This window comes from Colossoma macropomum, unplaced genomic scaffold (genome assembly GCF_904425465.1).
Source record: "Colossoma macropomum unplaced genomic scaffold, Colossoma_macropomum, whole genome shotgun sequence".
NCBI classification, from domain to species: Eukaryota; Metazoa; Chordata; class Actinopteri; order Characiformes; family Serrasalmidae; genus Colossoma; species Colossoma macropomum.
The window spans coordinates 3658107-3671524 of NW_023494797.1; the positions used below are offsets into that span (position 1 = coordinate 3658107).

The 13418-nt window shown below is 34.9% G+C and overlaps 1 long non-coding RNA gene across 2 annotated transcripts in view; it reads left to right on the top strand.

Annotated features, from left to right (window-relative positions):
- Positions 1 to 13418, top strand: part of LOC118817489 — a 30906-nt gene that overhangs the window by 2426 nt on the left and 15062 nt on the right. The window contains exon 2 of one of the 2 annotated variants that reach the window (XR_005008018.1): positions 8003 to 8048. This is a non-coding gene — a long non-coding RNA (uncharacterized LOC118817489). Of the gene's footprint in view, positions 1 to 8002; positions 8461 to 13418 lie in introns of those variants that run through there. The other variant, XR_005008017.1, reaches the window with a different exon arrangement.

Sequence of the window (13418 nt, forward strand, 5' to 3'; positions counted from 1 at the left end):
TTGTATTTTTATTTTTCTACATCATATGAACATGGCAGCAGTCATTTACATTGTGTGAATATTTCATGATAAATGTAGCAATACAAATACTCCAAAACAGCTTGGAATAACATCTCTTTACATTAACTTACATTGAAAGGTATGAATGTTTTTGTTGTTACCATTTTTGAGATGCCGATTTTTTTTTTTTGGACAGTGATAATATTCTTGATCTTAATTAGTTCTTATTTAACGACATAAGGCCAGCTTTGACATATGAAGTCTCAGACTAATAGTTAAATGGAAAAATCACTTACCAGCGCAAACATTTCCCAGAAAACTGACCCAACTTTGGTAGATTAACTGAGAACTTTGTAGCTCTGCGCTGTAAATATAGTTTGTCAGTTCAACTTGAAAACACTACTTCATGAGGTAAAAGGCAATTTCACTGCCCTTATTCCACTCAAATAAACACATTAAATGGAACAATGCAAACCAAATTTTCAATTTAGATGAACAAAAGCACATTTTACATCAATTCAAACCTCAATAAAACACTTCAAATCAACTTTTCCACCTTTTTACAATGGGTTAAAGCTGATTTCCACCTGAGAACTTATATAGATTTTTATTTTCATTTTATTTCAGTCTTCTTCAGTCATTTTTTAGAGATACTAATCAGTGACATGGTTGACATAATGTTTTAAAAATATTTTACATAAATACTTCGATTTTGCAATTTTTGAAATTAAACCTGCAGCAGATTTTTAAGAAAATGTCATTGCATCCACTAATTTCATGCCAGAGTGGTAGTGCTCACAAAAAAGATTCTTATATCAATAAACAACTTCTAAAATGTGCTTTATACATAAGTAATATAATATAATATAATATAATATAATATAATATAAAGTAATATAAGTTATATAACATTGCCCTTCATTAACCTTTCGCTGTTAAACAAAAGCCACAGGACTGCATTAATCCTATAAAATCTAAAGAACGCACAAGAAGATTTGACTTTAGTTACCATTGTTGTATATATTTAGATTGTGAAGTAAATCTAAATTGACTTCTTTACTTGAAACCTATGTGACCTCATTTGAACCACGAACTTGCCTTCAGCTCGGTGCTCTTGCTCCCTCTCACAGCTTCAAGCTTACTTTATTACAAACTAATATTTGATGACATATTTATTATACTTGGAGGAGCAGAAAATTTAGGCCATGCTACAAAGCTAAAGTTTATAAAACATGTATTTACTTCTTTTTTTTTTACTGCACTTTTATCACTATATCTATTATTAAATGAAAGTTTTTTCTGCATCAGGGAAAAAATCTAACTTAAGATGGAAGAACTAAATATAATACTTAAGACTTGCTTTCAGAGCTTTAAAGATATCTGCAGAGATGTTTTTTCCACACCTACAAAGTTCAGTCGTAGAAGTTAGCTGCTTTTTCATTCCTATGCATACATTCAGGTTAATCTCTGGGATGGTCAGTCAATTGTTCTGAGAACACCAGCAGCTTCTTTTTGGATTTACAAATTTCCTTCTTTTTGGTCTGTTTTGCTCTTTTTCCTTTTCTCAGTAAAAACCCTTGACAGATACACATTCTTTCAGGCCCATAGCATAGTCCTCCCACAGTGGAAGGATGGACAGAAACACCTGTGGATGGTTTCAGATTTTAAGCAAGAGTTTACCTTGATTTTCTCCTCTCTAAAAATGAAAGCTTTAGAGAACTGTTTACCTAATATTGACAGTTATGGTGGTCTACCAAGTCTTGGCTGTTAGGAGTCCCATTTTCTCTATATCTGTGTCTCTTTTAATATATTTATTTTTTTTAATTTTCGTGCCAAAAAATCCCTGATTTCTTGTCTTGTTTTCCTTTCTTATGTAGATCTTATATCTAATCTACTCAGAAATATCTCCTAAAAAGGAATAATTCGAACTTTATGGTCGTTTTGACTGGAAATTAAAACGGGTGAAGGGTGGTCTCTGACTTTTGCACAGTATTGTACAGTATTGTACAATGCTACAATCCTAAAATGTATAATAAATCAGGTCTATTTAGTCTAATTTCTACATGTAAATGGCAAATGTGCATGTATTGGCATAAGAATTGGTATCAACAGATATGAGTCATCAGCCTCGAATTCCCAAATCCCTATATCCCTAATACTACTACTAATAGTAATAATAACAACAACAACTAAGAAAAATGCTAACACAAAATTAGGGCTCCAGCTTTAAGTGCTTGGACCCCTAAATATAACAACATGGTTTGGGTACTAGGTTCGTATTGCATCTGGGGTACTAATATAGTTAATCACTGGAACATTGAATTTGATTTTAGAAGCACAATGCACAGCTGCCTGTTGAAGAGTGCTGAGGTTTTCTCTCCATGCGTAACAAGATAGATAGCTTAATAACATTCCTCTGAGTGTTTGTGTGAGCATGTGTGCACTTAGGTCTTTAGTCATAGTGCAAAATATTTAGCATTGAATATGAGACCTATGAGCATATAAACTATATTTCACTAGACTATGATATTACACTTCTGCATGACCACACAAAGTTGCTATTGCAACTACTGTTCTTACTTTAGAATTGAAGCATTCTGCCCATTAACTACCTATGGGGTCTTATTTTAATGTGACCTGTCTGCAGTGTCTGCTTTTCAAATTAGCATTAGCCTATCATTCTCCATTGCTATCGCGTCGTGAGGTTGACATGGTAATTGTTTGCGACCACCGTACCATAGAATACTAGCTCTTTAAATATCATGTGATATTTATTTGAGAGACTAAAATTTCAGGCCGAACGTCAAATAAACACAGGTTCTCTCTACCTTCACCACTTTATTTGGAACAGAATATGGTTGGGGTGTGCGTTTCATTTCACTGCCCTAGTCTGCTTTACATTTAGCCTCCTGTTTGTGTATGGCTTGGTTTCAAAGTCGGAGCCAGCCCCCCCTATTTACGACAAAGTATTTACACGCATTCTCTCACCGTGGTGATACAGGGTTTCAGTACCTGACCCTGCCAAGTTTTTCACCGAAATAACTACCGCTAAGTGCTTTTTCATCCCAATGCAGGCATTCAGGTTAATCTCTTATTAGCCGGTTTTGTTTTCTGAATAAGTAAAGTGCTTCAAATTAGATTTGCTAGCACACGGGATGTCTGCTAAGCTTTGTGTTGTCCATATGCGTGCCTTGCTGAAGAAGAAGACGTGCGGTGGGCAAAGCGTTATGGGTGAAATGGAAATGATATTGCTCTTATATGAGAAAGAAGGTGGCTCTTGACAATCTGTTCTGCTGTTGGGGTCAGTCAGGAGTTATAGTTTTTGAATGTTTACAGTTGCAGGAGGGAATTTTTCATCCCTTTTTCTCATGTTTATGATTATTCACACTTTAAAATGACCAGAACTGACTTTCCTTTCCATCTAGGGTGGCAGTGTTAAAGTCTTACGAATAAACTGTTACAGTAAAGGCCAAATATAGAACTTTATATAATATTCATAAGAGCATAGCCGTGTCCACACAATTTTAGTGAGGCTGCCAACTCTGTTACTCATTTGTTCAATAAATGATAATATTTAATTCAGTAAAATTTAGGCAAGATTACCTTTATTTTATTTTATTTTTTTTTTTTGCATAGATACATTTATATGATATTCATTATACACTATATTGTAAAGTATATAAATATATATTGCATAGTATATACAATATATGCTAATTATGTAATATACAATATTTGAAAACTTAAATATGGCATGCTTCTGCATGTTTTAGCACACATCTAGCCACAATTTACCTTTTATTTTGTTAAATTCACTAAATAAACAGTAGTTGTGCATTAAAATGTGCAAAATTGTGTTCACTGTAGAAGATATTTACCTTATTCTCACTCAGAAAATCAACAAAAACATGTCATATGACCAGAGGCGCCCAAACTTTTGCATATGACAGCATATAACTATAATATAAAATGTATAATCACGACATATAACTGAACAGAAGGCACTGGTCCTGTATGAGTGTTTATAAACACATAACGTTACTTGTAAATAGAGTCAACTTTATAGAATAAAAAAATCCATAAAGATTATTTTACAGGCTAATCTTTTTCTATTTTTTAAAACATTTTCAAACTTTTATATCCTCCACCGTAAGTCCACGTTATTGTCCTTACGTGTCCAGTTCTTCTCTGGTTTTAATACAGCATGCCATTCAGCGGAGGACAAGAGGCTCCACACATGAAGCCATTTACCGTAGTCCTAGCATCTGTTCTCACTAATGCCCTCCAGACCTAACAATATGCTTCCCAATAAGATTATAATTGTTCTATAAGCCCTATCTACACAGTTCAAAATATACATACATACATATTGACTTAAACATACTTTGTAGATTAGAGTAGCTGGCTTAATCTGTGCTGCTGGTGTGTGCCGGTAGGAGGTAGGATTTATAATCCAGTGGAATAATCCTATGATTCCTGCAATCTGTTTTGTGTTATTAAATGTGGAGTGTTTGAGTTGATTTAATGTCATACTAATCCCGTTAAGCACCAGTTGCTGTCTGCCCCTCGCCGAGCCTGGACGACCCCGGCTCTTTAATATGCCCGCTATATAATTTGATGCACGCCGCCGTTAATTAAATCATTGCCCTAATTGATCAGGACGCACTGATCTGAGCAGATTACTGTATTGACCGTCGCATATTTAATAAAGGCTTTAATCAAAGTGTAATTAATTGCAGATGAGCTTATTGTAAGTTTTGACTCGGATGGTAAATTAATAGATAATTGAGCACTGAGGCATTTTTGATTCTTAAAGAATTAGCCATAATTTGAGCGCGGATTAATGGAGGGTGTCTGACCTCTATTGAAAATATGTCCGAATGTGGAGCTTTTGTTTGCAGCATGGGCTTTTTATTGCTGTTATTATATTTAGATGTTTATTTGAAGACCTCAGTAATGCTAATATTGGATTATATATGCATTTTTAAAACAATGTTAAAGATAAACACGTTTTCAGACAAAGTCTTTGCTACAAAATTCTAGATCATTTTGTCTGTAGTTAGAAATATTAAGTGAAATCCTTGTCACTGAATTAAAAGCAAAGGTTTCTGCCATTATCTGGAAAAAGATGATTTCATTGGTAAATTAGTAAAATGTCTAGAAAGAGGCTGGATAATCTTGTGATATTCTTACAACAGTGTTATAATAAGAAAAATTAGATATATTGACCTGATTTAAGATGTTTTCATTTGCCAGGATATCATTTTTGCAGTGTTCACAGGAACTACAAGTGGTCCATAAAGCAAATTTGACCCATAAATAAAATGTTACTTCAATGCAAATGGTGTCTTTCAGTTTGCGTTTGACAGAATTTGATCATGAAAATTAAAATATTCATTTTGTCAGTGTGCATAAAATGTATATTACTGTTGTTGTTATTATTCAGATACTAAGTCACTGTAGACTTTCAAACTAGAGGATACTGCTTAAGCTCCATGAGTTGTTGTGTTCCTCTGTTGTTCTTATTCATTTGATGCTTTAAACACCGACAATTTTTCACCTTTTCCAAACCAAACATGACAACAGTGCAATCCATCACGCCCCACTTAAGAATTCTCTTTCAATCGGCCGGTTTGGACGGTCAAACTCTTTTTCTTTTTAAACATAATTGGCCTGTCATAGTATAGTGTTAATCCTGGTTATCATCCCAGGCTATTTTTACTCTGTTTATGGTAAGTAGCTTCGGTTCCTGGAAGATCCCTGCTCGGCTCTGACTCGCATGTCCAATATTATTAGGTGCTATGAGTTTAGCCTGTGTAAATCGGTTAATGCATAAGTCCATAAGAGGCTCGGAGGGAGGCGGCCTGGCAGGATGGCCTCAGAGACACAGCAGATTAATATTTGATCATGCAGAAGGGCTCTTAATCAAATCTGCTTATTCCATCAGCTCAGAGTGGCCCCGGCAATTATCAGAATTGTTGCTAAACACACTTACGCACTCGTGCCTCCTGCTCTCTCTGTCTGTCTGTCTGTCTCTCTCTCTCTCTCGCTCTCTGGCATTAGTTAAGAACTTTGAGTATATTGTGCGCAGCGAGCATTCGGCTGCCAAAACCGAATGTGTGTGTGTGTGTGGGTGTGTGTGTGTGTGTTTTCGTCTATTGCGCTACTTACTTCCTCTAAGAAGCAGCCAGTCCACTACAGTGTACTGCCCACTGGATACAGCTCCGTTTGTGTATGAGCACAAGTGAGAATGAGGGAAGAATGGAAGGAGAGCTGGCTTTGACAGAGGAAGTGTTTTACTGTCTACAGGAAGTGTGCATGCATGTGTGCGTGCGTGTGTGCATGCCTGACCATCCAATGATTGGTTTACTTTTCTTTTTGACTGCTGAGGTCAAGCTTACAGTTCAGATTAGATTTAGTATTTTCTATTACATACAGGTATTTACATACATAGGAGTGAGCAAAAGTAAGTTATCTTGTAAAAAAAAATCTCCACTCCATTATCTCATGTATATTTATCCCAAGTATTTATTTGCTTGGAGAAAACACAACTTTTAGAATAAATACAACTAAATATAGTAAATAATGATCTGATGTGTATTCATTTAACCATTGCTGAACCTTGCTGTGTCAGCCTGATATTATTTACAGTAACCATACAATAGCTAGTTTGGCTAATCAATGCTTTCTTAAGTTAAACCAGGTGTGCTGAACAAATGTATTCAATGGCTGGAAGCAGCAAGGAAAAATACGGAATTTGAACCTGCTTGCAGGATATCAACTATTTTTTGAAAACAAGAAATTCTTAATCTTAATTTTTTACTGTATTTATGTTTATTTGTATTTATTTTCATGAAAGGACACACTGCTGGAATAAAATTTCTAAACATTTGATTTAATTTTGAAAGATTTCTATTGGTTCATTCATCCTGAAATGGTCACAGAGTGTAAAGCGAGTTCAAATGGATATACATGGCTTACAAATGACAGTGACAATTATATTTAATACATAGGGAATTTATTCATTTATAATATTTATATATTAAATATATGTAATGCATAGGGAATATATTATTATATAAATGTCTAATAAATACTAGTATTACAAATATGTACTTATATATATATACAGTACATTCTGTACATTTTTTATGACATACATACATAATACATATAGGACATTTAGATGACCCCATGTGAGCCCTGACACTGTGTGTGTGTGTGTGTGTGTGTGTGTGTGTGGGTGTGTGACTTTGTCACTTGCTCTTTATAATGTTCCCTAAGCCAGACACACACGCACACACACTCCTGCTTGCGCTTGTAGTTAATCCTCACTCAGCCAGACTCATGCAATTCACTCACACACACACACACACACACACACACACACACACACACACACACACATCTCCCTGGAAATGATGTCCAGAGCAGACCATGTGTCCAGTAACATGCCCAGCATATGGCTTGTCTACTTCCAACCAATACACTTCACTTTACACCTCTCTCTCTCCCTCTCTCTCTCTCTCTGTCTGACCACATTTGTATATTCCCATGACTGTTTGCTCTTCTTGTGGAATGCTCGTTCACTATCTGCTGCTGATCTCCTCTATGGCCCATAAGCAGCAACAACAGAGATTGTATATTATTGTAGAATTGACTGTAGAGTGAATTTGAGTCTGAAAAATAGAATTTGAATGTGTCACATTCAAAACTGTTTCAGACTGCCAGTAACCTCACCAGCCCAAACACTTTTGATCATTTTGTTGATGTGTGAGGGGCTTGTGTGGCTTCTTCTAAATGCTGTTTTGTGCTTCGTCCAAGTGGAAAGACCTCTTCTGTGCTTTTGATGCCCAAGTGTAAACGCTAATGCCAGACAGTGCCACGCCACTTTTGTGTGCTGGCACTTCCTGTGGCATGTAGCATGGGTATACTTATTTTTTTTTTTGCTGCACTTTCAGTAGGAAACGAGTCAAACCTCCTTTTGCATTTCTTGGTACAGGAGAGAAGTTCATTATGTGGTGACGAAGATGAAGATGAAGACAAAGGTCTGTTCAAGATGATGCCATAAACATTACATGATGCCTGAATAAATACTTTATTATCAGCAAATTTGATTAGCAACTTCTTGAATTGCTTTAGGTATGAGTACAAACAAAAAGTGAATATGTATACACTGTTTTATTTTGACTATTACTTTTCAATGAACTATAAAACAAATGCTGTTGCTACAAACATGTTTTTCAACATAAAACAGTTGCTAATGCTTTTATATATTTTGTATGACTTACATTCATGTTCACCAAAGTGTCTTTCATGTTATGAAGAGCATGTTTTGCCGACATTTGACAGTTTTCTTTACCAAACTGTTCTTAAAAGCATGTATTGAAAATCATTTGGCCCAAAGGTGGTTTAAACAATTTAATTGTTTGAGTGCTGACATCACATGAGAATAAAATACCTAGGGTTTGACATTAATCCCAGTGTAGTACTTCTTTCTCTTCTTCAGTTTTGCAAATAGCTTTCTGTTTAATGACATCAAGTTTTTGCAAACAAGGCAAGAAAACATGTCTCATACTTATTTATTAAAAAAAAAAATTCAAAAAGCTAATTGTCCCCAAACGTTTAATGGATAATGTACACTGAGGGGTGTTAAAACCTATCTAAAGGGAGAACATCCTCACATGGGGCACCATTTATATGAGACACATTCATTTATGAGATTGTTCTATACATTTGAGGCCAAATACCAAAATAATTAGTGCACCCATATTAAAAAATAAAGTTGTACAGTTGTGACCTATCTTTACCTTGTGGTACCTACCAATGTGACAATTATGTGAGGTAACATTAAAGCAATTACAGTATGACTGTTTGTAATGTTGCCATGAACATTGACAAAAATACAAATGAACTAATAAAAGTAAAGTAGTAAAGTAACATCTTTAGAATAATAACCACATAATAACAGTGTTCTATCAGCTGCAACAAACAATGTCCCTTATTCATCAAAGTTGTGTAGAAACAAGCGCAGATGACCATCCTGAATGACACATAAACTACTCAGATTCAGGAAACTGTCCTATGATGAAGAAACAAGTGTTGATTTGATAAGGCTCTCACACATATTATCTATAATAGACACACCCCTATTTGTCTACATATACATGTAATTTACTCAGAGCATGCCCATGCCCATTGACAGTGAGCCAATAAAACAAAATTATTCAGCAGCTGTGATCCAATGGTTGTCCTCACAGGCAGAGTCGGGGGTCAAGCATAGGTACTTTTTGCTCCACCTACTGCCCAAAGGTCTAATATCTTAATAGTGTCAAATTTACAGCAATGGAAAAGAATAACATGTGAAATGAACAACATGTAGCCTCTTTTCTGAGGGTAGAGTGATGTGATTGTGTAGTGTGATCATTTTCATAAACACTGGCTGCATAAACGACAAAAGATCCTTTTCACATTTCCATGTGAGACACAGCTGAAGCCATCGTAGTGGGCCAAACATTACAGTAGAGGTGGTGTTTGCAACTAAGAAAGGACTAGCATATTTTTACATCCTTAGTAAGAACCTATTCTTTCCATGAAAGACATTGTTTTGTGGAGCAGTTTTCAGAGACAAGCAAGCTTGACAAGGTCTACATGAAAGGTAGACTGCGCTGGATGGTACAGATTTAAAGAAATAAAAATCTGTCTGTGATGAGGAGACAGAATGTGATATTATCTATAAATAAAATTAAAAATGGTGGTGTTTATTCATTGAACTGTGCGGACTGGTTGCAGGGTTGTGTTGATCAGTATGTTTTGCTGCTATGCCACAGTAAGTGTTAGCATTAGTATGAGACTGAAGTTGGCTTCTTATTTGGCAGCTTATTTTCCAAATTTTCCAGCCCACCCTAAACGGTGCAGCAGTTACATTCTGATGCCAGCTCATTTTCCATTCCACCTTAAACCATGCAACAGTTCTGCAACATACAACATGCAACATTCTGGTGCTAGTGAATTTCTATTCCACTTTATTCAAATTTCAAAATTCAAATAAGAAGCTTCAGGCTCACAGCATCAGTAATACTGCTGCTCAAACACTGAAGTAATTAAACATCATCATGTCCATTAGCTTACATAGGAAATGCGACCTGGTCATCTGGACACTGTACAAAACAACACAAATGTTAGGCAGTGTAGTTAGACAATGCTGTAATGGTAGACAAAGTTAGAAAAGAGTACGACCCACATATAAATAAGATAAAAATGACATTTGAATTTACCCAACCTGCACAACATTGACTATATTCTAATAAACATTACCAACTAGCTTTAGCTAACCTCATTAGGTAACTAGTTACAAGATCCTGAACTTATCTTTGTAGTCAAGCAGGTAGCAGGTTTGCAAGAAAAGCTTGTAACCCTTGTCATGGTTCTCTAAAAACATCTCTAAAACAATGAAAATATATATATATATATATATATATATATATATATATATATATACTTTCATAAAATTAGATAAATTCCTTAATAAAGATGTTAAAATAACAAGTGCTCTACACCAGAAACATTATAAAGGAGGACTTCATGTACATTCTTGTTTGTAAATGCCACCACTGTAATGTTTTCCCTACTATGAATTTATTGCTATGAGGCTTTTTTGTATTGTAAGAAGGCAGTTTTTACGATATCATTGGTATAAAACAAACATCCTTAAATGGAAGAAATAGTCAAAGCATTTCTTTGTATCAATGTACACTTTAAAAAAGAAATCCATCCACTTTAGTACAACAGTTGCTATATACACAAGTATTAGTTTTACCATTGTTACTTTCTATTTTTATAGATTTTTCTGATATTGTTACCTGAAATCATTTTGATTATTTAACCTCAAATGAGCCATTTTAAAATATGAAAATAAAATATTAATATTTTAATGCTAATAATATATTTCCATCAAAATATTATACATTTTGTTATCAGATTTACAGTATGAAATTTTCATGAATATGGACCAATATTCTGGCATGGAATTAAGTCCACCCAGGCTTAGTACAACACCAGACTACAATGAGTCCTTATATGTATATGATTACTTTATGTCTTTGAGACTTAACAAGATCAAAAGTGCTTTGAAGTGAATGTAAATGGTGTTTAATCTTATTTGTAAATACATGGCCCCCTTAAACATTAGAGGTCACTGGCAATAACAAAAGCATGGAGATTTGACATGAACTATTTCTTATTCATAGCTCATTGACACTTTCAATTGATACCACATGTGAGTTTGTAAGTAGTAGAGAATATAGTTTATTATGATTTGACTTTGATGGAAAGTTATTGTTGTTCATACAGTCTTGTGAAAAAAAACATCCTTTAGTATTGTTGCCATGTTTCTCACATGGATACAAATGGAAAAGACTCAAAACTCAAAACAATACAGAATGTAAACAGAATTTAAGTGTGCACCAATGCATAACTCATGATGTAATTAATATATAATTACATAACAATGTTTGAATAATACAGCAAAATGAAAATAAGAACTCTAAGAGGAATCAGAACAGGAATTCTAAGGGTTAAACCCCACCCAAGTTGTCAGACACTTTAACAGTCAGCCCACTCTTAAATAAAGCAATCTGTCCTCCTTTCACTGCCTTGTTTTTGTTTATTATTGTCTCTGATAAAGTTGTGTTCTGTCAGTCGATTTGTCATAAACCATGCCATGGATAAGTGTGTGTTCATGCACGCACGTGCCCCCCCCCCACGAAAGTCATCTATCGTCCCGACCACACACACACCCACCCACCCACATACACACACACATACACACACACACACAGTGGCCAGGACACACAGGGAGAGATGTGCTGCCATTAATCTGCTTTGACTGGTGGAAATTGCATCTTTGTAATGAGTATTAGGTGTGCATCTACATGAATTAAAGCTAAATGAGTGTCTGATTGATCACCGGCTCTAAATGATGCGGAGCCGCGTGTCATTACGCTTTAAATGTGACTATCATATCAGCATGATTAAAATGCTCGGCCTCGCTGAGAAATGTCTGTGTAAACAAGATGGAAGGAAACACAACCCAAGACAGCCCAGAATTAGTTTGTCCTTTTTAGAGAATAGTAGGAGCTTTTTTTCTCACTGTATGTGAGCAAAAGTATGCCAGTTAGTTATTGTGTCCAGTTAACGTTAAGTGAATTGCCTTGTGCCCTTCAAGATGAGGCTGTTATAGTTTCTTAAAACACTTTTTTAGCTTATTTAGTTCATAAGTATCCACCAATCACTAAAGGGAAAGACTTATTCTTTGAGGTCATGTGCAAAAGTTTCGGCTCCCCTGGTCAAATGACATGATGTGTTGAATCTCTGAGCAAAAATAAGTTAACACATATAAGCTAATGCACAATTACTGTTTATTTACTGTTTATTTAACACACAGGAAAATAAAGATATAATATGTGACCTGCGCAAATGTTATACCACATTTTATAGTTCACGTTTTATTTTTTCCATTGTGTTAAACTCAGCAAATAAACAGGTGTTGTGCACACAAATATGTGAAAAAATACTTAAGTACTTAATATTTCAGTTTGCTCTCTGTAGAGGAAGTAAACCTTGTATTTTTTATTTAGAGGGTTTTTAGACCATTTCTTATGGATAATTCGTCAAAATTCATCAAGAATTTCATAGGAAGTAAAACACAGCTGATGTTTTAAAATAAGTAATGGAGTAGCAGGGTTACAGTAAAAGTTGTTACATTTTTGCTGAAATGCTGAATCTACTTTACCTGTCTAGAATGCTTTTGAAGCATGAATACATGTTATAAATCTGTCTGTTGGGACAGTTTTGCGAAAAAATATCTGCTCTGAGTGCCTTTATGAGTCTTTTTGAGCAAAATGACTGATCTTTATAAGGTGTTCAATAGTTTTATTGAAAACATTTAGAAGCTGGTAAGTGAGACATCCTTAGGTGTTTGTTGATGCGTACCACTTTCTTTCCTATGAGTGTGTTTTTATTGTGGTTTTGAACATCTCTTGCCACTACGTGTCACACAATAACAACAGTATGTAATTGTTTATTTTGCATATCAGTCAAATGGCCCTTTCCTGTGAAAGTAGCTGGTTCTTTGCCACGTTCAACAACAAAACATAAAAGACTCTGTGACAAAAGGCAGAAATCTGACTTGTGAGACTAGAACACACCTTCTTTTCAGATGTTTTTAAGGACAGTATTTGACCCAAAAGTGGTATAAGCACCTGAAAGGTTTGAGTGCTGATGAATGCTGACATTAAGGGGCTTTAGTGATAAAATAACATGACATATATAACATAACAAAGAGTTAAAATGCCTTGGACTTTATTTCCCATTATTCACAAGCTTGTGCAAAAAAAAACAAAAAAAAACAAAAAACT